We start from the raw sequence: 8486 nt of genomic DNA, 5'->3' as shown, positions 1-8486 counted from the left end.
ATTGAGTAAGAACAATTACAATATTTAAAAATGAGTACAATTGTGGTTCATGTGTAGCCAGTTGTTGGCTGACGTGAATATTTTAATGTCAGTTATGGTCTTCAGATCAGCTGGTGATGAGCTCCACAGCTGCAGCTCCTGACAGAGAAGGCTGTCTGTCCTGCAGAATGTTCTTTACAGTCATGACTGGTGGAACTTCTAGTGACTCTTGCTGTTCTGTCTCAACAAATGTAAGTCACGGCTCAGGTGCTACACGACTGACGCATTTATGGAACAGTTTAAGAAAACAAAAACTAATAAAGCTATCAAAGCTCATTACATTATATTCCTTAATAATGTTACAGTGCTGATAGCGGATTGGCTTTTCATCCATAATTTGTATGTTGTAGCAATGATTAAAGAACTGAGGGCAGCTCTGAGTAGAGCTGGGTACTGTTCAAAGATATGAGGTACTGGTACTGGTGCCTTCACTTTGGTGTCGGTTCCTGGACGGTTTTTTTTTCAGTACTAATTTTATAATTAATATTAATTCTAACGAATAAAATTACGTTACACATTACAGTACAAATTGTGAGTTTTATTTTTTAACTTTGGTATTTTTCTATTCCAAGCAGTTTTCTTACATAAAAACAAACAAATAATTTCCAGTTCAAAGACCAGTTACAAACCAGTGACACGTCAGTGTCTAATGTTCACTGCTACACACCGAGGACCTTTTCACTGAACAGTTTTTCTTCAGAAACATCAACATGTCTGTTTTCTCTGGACACAAACCAGATGCTCCTGGCTGATGGTGTCTCCAGCAGTAGAACATGTTCACTCTGAGGCTGTAGATGATGATTGTTGCACACACAGATACCTGGTTGACCAGTTTGACATATTGTCCCTCACACCCCACCAGCAGGTCACTGGATTCACTGAGGTAGAGTTGATGCAGATTCTGCTCCTCTGTGTCTCTGCCTGGATCTTCTCTGTGGTTCTCTGGGGTTCAGGGCTCTGATCATCTCCCTAACTGACATGAGAACAAAACATCAACAACAACATGGTTGTGTTGTTGTCATCATTCTTTGTTGAAACCAGGTCTCTCTTGTAACTGAGTCCTGGAGGCTCAGTGGGATGAACCTGTATGAATAAAGGTTGAATGAATGTTATTGATCAAAAACCATGTCGGCTGAGAGACAAAGGCTTAACTGCTCAATAATATCCTTTACAGTTTACTTTTTACCAAAATATTTGAGGGATTTTTCACTTTGACAATACAAAAAAAAAAGCTTGTGCAGATTGATTCATTTATTTGTTTAAATCATTTCTTCATGACAGTAGCATAAGTCCATTAGCCCAATTGTAGGCCTTCAACTATAATCCAAGTTGAATAAAAAATAAAAATAAAGTAAAAAGTTTAACCCTCCCCCACAAAAATAAATAAATAAAACAACAAAATAAAACAACAACGTTTCTGAAAAACAGCAGGAGACACTGATCATTATCAAACATGATAGAATGGTACATGTCTGCTCAGCATGTCGCTCCGCAGGTTCCAGATCATCAGGAGTCCAAGCAGCCCTCTGATAACTTCTTAATAACGTTAATGAAAGGAGCCAACTCTTCTCAAAAACATGTCGTTTGGATTTCATGATTTATACTTACTGTTCTTTCCAGTGCAAATTAGACAACATCTGCTTTAACCACTGGGTGGTGCTAGGTCTGTTGATATTCTTCCAAGCCATAGCTATACACTTTTTGCAGACTTATATCTATAAAAGTATATTCTATTTTACTAAAATTATGTTTCTCAGGATATACGGCTAATAGGAACAGTTTAGGATCCAGTGTAATTTGCTTTGAGATAATCTTTTTCAATTATATCTCTCACCTCCTTCCAAAATGTATTAATTTGTCTGATTTCCCACATGCATTGTATTAAAGTCCCTTCAGAGTTACACTTTACACAAAGACCTGGGATGTTGTTGTTGTATTTAATTAAGTGGACTCGTGTAACATACACGCGCATTAGCCATTTAAATTGTAGTAGTCTAAGACGTCTATTTATGGAACAATGTTAGAGAGGCATGTCAGAAAGACAAAACAACACTTGTCAGACTTTATTGTGTCCAATCATAATAATCCACGTGTCCTTTTTAAAACCATTGACTCTGTCCTGAAGGCCCCACAACCTGTCTGTCTGGAAGCCTCTACTGAACTTTGTCATGACTTCCTGCAGTTTTTTATAAATAAGGTTGTTACCACAAGGGCCCTTATTTCAGCCCCTGCTTTTGACCCCTCCTGCTTGGTCCCCTGCCTGGCTGTGTTCGATAGATTCGACCCAGTGACTCTGACCCTTTTAAAGGATGTGGTTGGCCATATTAAACCATCAGGTTCTCCTCGTGTCCTTGTCCCCCCTCGTCTTTTGAAAGAGGTGTTTTCCAGCATCAGGCAGGTGATCCTTGCTGTTATCAATAGCAGTCTGTCCTCAGGTGTTGTCCCAATAAGTTTTAAACATGCTGTGGTGCAGCCCCTGCTTAAAAAGACTAGACCAAACTGTCTTGGCTAATTTTAGGTCCATCTCCAAGCTGCCTTTTATTTAAAAAAAAAAAAAAAGTTTATTCACAGGTCAAATGTTTTCTGGATGAGCACAATATCCTGGAGGTTTTTCAGTCTGGCTTCAAAACTCACCACAGCACAGAATCAGCTCTAGTCAGAGTTTTTAATGATATTCTTATGGCTAATGATTCTGGTGAACATGTGGTTCTTATCCTGCTCGACCTAACAGCTGCCTTTGATACCGTGGACCATAACATTTTAATATCACGCTTACAGCACCAAGTGGATATCTGTGGTACTGCACTGAGCTGGTTTAGGTCCTATCTGGCAGACAGAACCATGTCTGTCAACATAGCTGGGTCTGAATCCTCCACTGCTCCTCTGTGTTTTGGGGTTCCATAGGGCTCTATTTTAGGTCCCCTGCTTTTCTCCCTTTACCTGCTTCCATTGGGATCAATCCTTAGAAAGCATGGGATCTTTTTTCACTGTTACGCTGACGATAGTCAGATCTATATGCCACTACAAAAGAAAGATGCCCCTTCAATTAGGCCACTTCTATTGTGTCTTGAAGACATCAAAGCCTGGATGTCTTTAAACTTCTTAAATTTCAATGAAAAGAAAACAGAAGTGATGGTGTTTGGTCCTAGTGGCTCTTGTGAACCTTGCCCTGTTGATCTGGGCCCTCTGGCACCACATGTAAAGAAAACAGTTTCTAACTTGGGTTTTAAACTGGGCAGTGATTTTAAATTTGATTCCCAGATTGGAGCGGTGGTCAAGACCAGTTTTTATCACCTCAGACAGCTGGCTAAGGTAAAGTCCATCCTTACAAAACAGCAGCTGGAAACAGTAATCCATGCCTTCGTCACCTCTCGGCTGGATTACTGTAACGCTCTTTACCTTGGAGTCAGCCAGTCCTCTCTCAGACGCCTCCAGTTGGTCCAGAACGCTGCTGCTCGGCTTCTAACTGGAGTTCATGAGAGGGAGCACATCACCCCCACTCTGGCTTCACTCCACAGGCTGCCTGTTCATTTCAACGAGTTGAAACATGTTCAACGAGGACCCTCACCAGTACGCATACCGTGAGAACCAATCAACAGAGGACGCCATCTCCTCTGTGGTCCACACTGCGCTCAACCACCTGGAGCAGAAAAACTCTTACGTCTGTATGCTCTTTGTGGACTTCACATCCACCTTCAACACCATGATCCCCCAAACCCTGATGGACAAACTATCTACACTAGGACTAAGCCCCTCCATCTGCAACTGGGTACTAGACTTCTTAACCATACCATACCATACCACTTTATTTATAAAGCACTTAAAACAGCAACAAGGCCAACCAAATTGCTGTACAGACAGAACAACAGGTAACACACAAAGCAAAATACAAAATGAGGTAAATCAGAATATAGACATAAAAACGATGCAGATAATGACGACAAACCAGTGCGGAGCATACAGGATCAAAACACAGATCATCTGGTGTTGAAAGCTACTGAATAGTAGTGAGTTTTTAAATGGGACTTGAAAACCGAGAGGGAGGGGGCCTGTCTGACAAGCAGAGGTAACTCGTTCCAGAGTCTTGGTCCTGCTACAGAGAAGGTCCTGTCACCTCTGCGCTTAAGACGAGTTCCTGGAACTGTGAGGAGCAACTGGTCCACTGACCTCAGGGAGCGTGGTTAACAAACAGACCACAGTTAGTGAGGATCCACAACTTCTCCTCCTCCACCATAACCCTCAGCACTGGCTCTCCTCAGGGATGTGTGTTGAGCCCCCTCCTGTTTACTCTGCTCACGTATGATTGTGCAGCTACCCATCCAGGCTGTCACATTGTAAAGTTTGCAGATGATACAGCGGTGGTGGGATGCATCACAAACAATGATGAGTCCAGCTACAGGCAAGAGGTGGAACACCTGGAGAGCTGGTGCAGAGAGAATAACCTTCACATCAATGTGAAGAAGACAAAGGAGATGATTGTGGACTTCAGAAGGAACAAAACACCTACACCCCCCTGAACATAAGAGGATCTGCGGTGGAAGTGGTCTCCAGCTACAAGTACTTGGGTGTACACATGAATGACAACCTCAGCTGGAGCAACAACACCACCAGCCTGATCAAGAAAGCTCATCAGAGACTCTACTTCCTCAGACGGCTGAGGCGAGCTGGTCTGGGAAGCTCAGTCCTCACCTCCTTCTACAGGTGTGCAGTGGAGAGCATCCTGTGCTCCAGCATCAACGTGTGGCATGGAGGCTGCACAGCTGCAGAAAGAAAAGCTTTGCAGAGAGTGGTGAAGGCTGCACAGAAATCTGTTGGAATCAGTCTCCCCACCATCACAGACATCTACACCTCCAGATGCAGGAAGAGGGCCACCTGCATCATGAAGGACCCCACTCACCCAGCACACACACTTTTTGCCCCGCTCCCCTCAGGAAGGAGGTTGAGGAGCATTAAGTGTAGAACCACTAGACTGAGGAACAGCTTCTACCCTGAGGCTGTTAGACTCATGAATCTCTAACTAGAATAATCACTGTGAAAAACCATATCATGTTGCTGCTGATCTGTTTCATGTTGCTGCTGATCTGTTTCAATGTTGATGTGTTCATGTGTGCTCATCTGCTCACAGATTCATGTTCATGTTTGTGCTGATGTTCAATGTTTTATGTTATGAGTGCTTAGTGTATATTTAGTTGATGTTTTTCTTAGTTCATATCTTAGATGTTATTACTGTTTTTCTTAGACATTTTATTGTTGGATGTAACTGGGACCCTGTGAACATAATTTCACTCCACCACATGTACCACATGACGTGCGAATGACAATAAAGAAACTCTGACTCATTTTAGAGTTCATTTTAAGATTCTTTCATTTGTTTTTAAAAGTTTAAATGGTCTTGCTCCATCCTACCTCTCTGAGCTGCTTCACCCATACTCTCCTGCTCGGTGCCTCAGATCAGCTGATCAGCTGCTCCTGGAGGTGCCGAGGTCTAAGCGGAGGCTCAGAGGGGACAGAGCTTTTTCTGTTGCTGCTCCAAGACTGTGGAGCGATCTCCCTCTTCCCATCAGACAAGCCCCTTCACTGTCCAGTTTTAAAACTCTTTTAAAAACACATTTTTACTCCCTGGATTTTAGCACACACTGAATTTACTCTAAACTGTTTTTATTTTTTATTGATTTTAATGTTTTAACAACTGTTTTTATGTGTTTAAATGTTCTAGATTTTATATGTACAGCACTTTGTGGCAGCTGTGGTTGTTTTAAAGGGCTTTATAAATAAAGTATTATTGTTACTATTATTAATGAGGGCCACATTTGGCCCCCGGGCCTTGAGTTTGACACATATGAACTAAAGTAAACATTTGTTAAACAATGTGTACATTTATTTCATTACAGAGATGGGAGAACTTGCAATTACGTAATTTGTTTTAAATAAGGAAACTAGTTTTATTCCATCTTTTATGTTCTGCTTGTTCGTGAGTTTGGTTATGAGGCAGCAGCTTGACATGTGAGGCTCAGACATCTCTGTCCACTGCCACCTCTTCCAGCTCTTCTGGGACGACCCCGGGACACAGAGGAGGAGCTGCAGGAGGGAGCTTGTCCTGCAGTGTAGGCTGCACCCAGGTGCAGCAGGTGCTGAATCATTTAAAATAATTCATTTAAAATAAACATGTCATGCTGATCGTGCAGCTCATCCATCAGTTGTGTGTCATGTCCGCTCTTATTTAGAAAAACCGCGATAGATCCAGTCCAGAAAACTGAACGGTGAAGTAGCCAGGGCCTACTGCATTCTCATTTTATGAGACACAAGTTTTGGTTTTTCATTCTCTGCAAGCCTCCATTATCAACATGACAAGAAGTAAAGGCTTGAAATGTTTCATTCTATCTGAAATGAATCTAAAGTTTCACTTTCTGAAACAATTGACTCAAATTTTTAGCGTTTTAACATATTTTTTAATTTTTTAAGATGCATCTGTAGTCTCTCCAGGGTCTCCTCCCAGTCGGACATACCCCAAGCACCTCCCTGGGGGTTGCCCAGGGATCATCCTTACCAGCTGTCTGAACCTCCTGAACGGTCTCCTCTGGATGTGGAGGAGCAGCGGTTCTACTCTCCTGATAACTTCTCACCCCGTCTCTAAGAGCGAGTCCAGCCAACCTTTGGAAAAACTTGTTTTGACCGCTTATATCCACGACCACAGTTTTTCTGTCACTACCCAGAGTTTGAGGCCATATGTGAGAGCAGTAACGCAGACCAAGTGGGAAACAGAGCCTCACCTTACAGCTCAACACCCGCTTCACCACGACAGACCGGCACAGAGTCCGCAATACTGCAGACGCTGCTCTGAGAAATTCTGTGCGTTAAAGTTATAGAAATAATATTTGCCATATTCAAAATGTATCAAACCATTTTCAAAGGAGTCATTTTGCATATCTTAAGAAAAGACTTCATCTTAATGATGATTAATGTGCAACATGTAAACAAAATCATCAGGTTGCCTTGAATAATAACCCACTTTGTTCTCATTAATCCACGAGGGTGGCTATAGTTACTTTTCCCCATCAAAAATGTTGTTGCATTATGTATCTAATTTTACTAATGTCAGAATCAGAGTTTATGGTCATTGCACAGAAGCACAAGGGGATTACATTCCAGTACAGCCCGTCCAAAGAAAAGAGCAGCATGGGTAGACGGGTGCCTGAGGCTGCAGCCGTCATGGGTTAGACTTCACACTGGAAATACTTTAGCTTCAAACGTTCACTTTTTACTTTTTCTAAGAGAACAGGTCCACAAATACTAGTTTTGCTTAAAGTTTTTGGAAAATAGTTGCCATGCCCATGTTCCTTTGTTAGTTTTTTGTCACTCCTCTGCCATTCAGTTATCATATAGACCTGTGCACTGTGTGTGCAACCGTGCACGAGTAGATACTATAACCACAACGTGCTTCACTTAGCACAGCATCTTCATTATGCTTTGACAACAAGTACTTGTTCCATCCGTGTGGAGGAAGAAGCAGGTAAACATGATGGATGGATTCATGTGAACGTTCTGCACTTCATTCACATGTGCCTCATGATGAATGGATGAATAAAGCTTTGATGATGTGCATCAGTTTTCTTCAATGTATTTTGTTTATCTTTGTTGATAGTTTAATAAAGATTCTTTCTTAAATATTCACTGAGCTTCAGCATTAAGTCCTAACTTGTTCTTTTTCCCTGCAGTAGCTGTAGTTCTTCAGAAACAGCTGCATCCAGATGTTTTTAACGTGGTTTGATGTAGATTTATACAGTCAGGTCGTCTGGATGAATTCTTGCAGGTTCAAATCATTTGGTGATGCACGTTATTAATGATGGTAATAATAATGAGTCTGGATCCACAGTGTTGAGTCAGGGTTGTGTTGTTGTTGTGTGAGCACTGTTCAGAGGTAACGCAGTGTTGTTGTCTGCAGCAAACGCTGGCCTGCTCCATCCTGACCGCTCTGCTCAGTGAGTTCTCAAGCTCCAGTAAGACCAGCAGCATCGGCCTCAGCATGGAGTTTCATGGCAACTGCAAGCGTCTGTTTCAGGTTTGAATTCTTTGCATTCACTTGCCTCTCCCTTCATCACTCCTACTGCGCTCATCATCGTGCTCATCCCTTGTCCCCTGCAGGAGGACGGCCTGCGTCAGATCTTCATGATGACCATGGAGGTGCTGCAGGAGTTCACTCGGCGTGAAAACCTCAGCGCTCACATGTCCTGTGTCTTTCAGCGCTACCTGGCTCTGGCCAATCAGGTGCTCAGCTGGAACTTCCTGCCCCCCAATCATATCCTTTCTTTCCCCTTTTGTGATTCCTTTGCAGTTTAATGTGAACAGGTGAGTCTGGTTAAAGATTAGCAAGTGTAGGTTTGAACTCTAGGTTTGGTTCTTTAAGAGAATCTTGCTGGTTTGCTGTTTTCATGGAGCTTTGGTTCCAT

The 8486-nt window shown here is 42.4% G+C and overlaps 1 long non-coding RNA gene across 1 annotated transcript in view; it reads left to right on the top strand.

Moving 5' to 3' along the window:
* LOC119419728 overlaps window positions 1-8247 on the top strand; it is a 12108-nt gene extending 3861 nt beyond the window's left edge. The window contains exons 2-3 of the long non-coding RNA XR_005187270.1: window positions 7982-8098; window positions 8182-8247. This is a non-coding gene — a long non-coding RNA (uncharacterized LOC119419728). The remainder of the gene's footprint in view (window positions 1-7981; window positions 8099-8181) is intronic.
* Window positions 8248-8486: the final 239 nt, after the last annotated feature.

Source organism: Nematolebias whitei, chromosome 13 (genome assembly GCF_014905685.2).
Source record: "Nematolebias whitei isolate Nwh7 chromosome 13, NemWhi1, whole genome shotgun sequence".
In the NCBI taxonomy this organism is placed as follows: Eukaryota; Metazoa; Chordata; class Actinopteri; order Cyprinodontiformes; family Rivulidae; genus Nematolebias; species Nematolebias whitei.
This window is presented reverse-complemented; position numbering and strand designations above follow the sequence as displayed.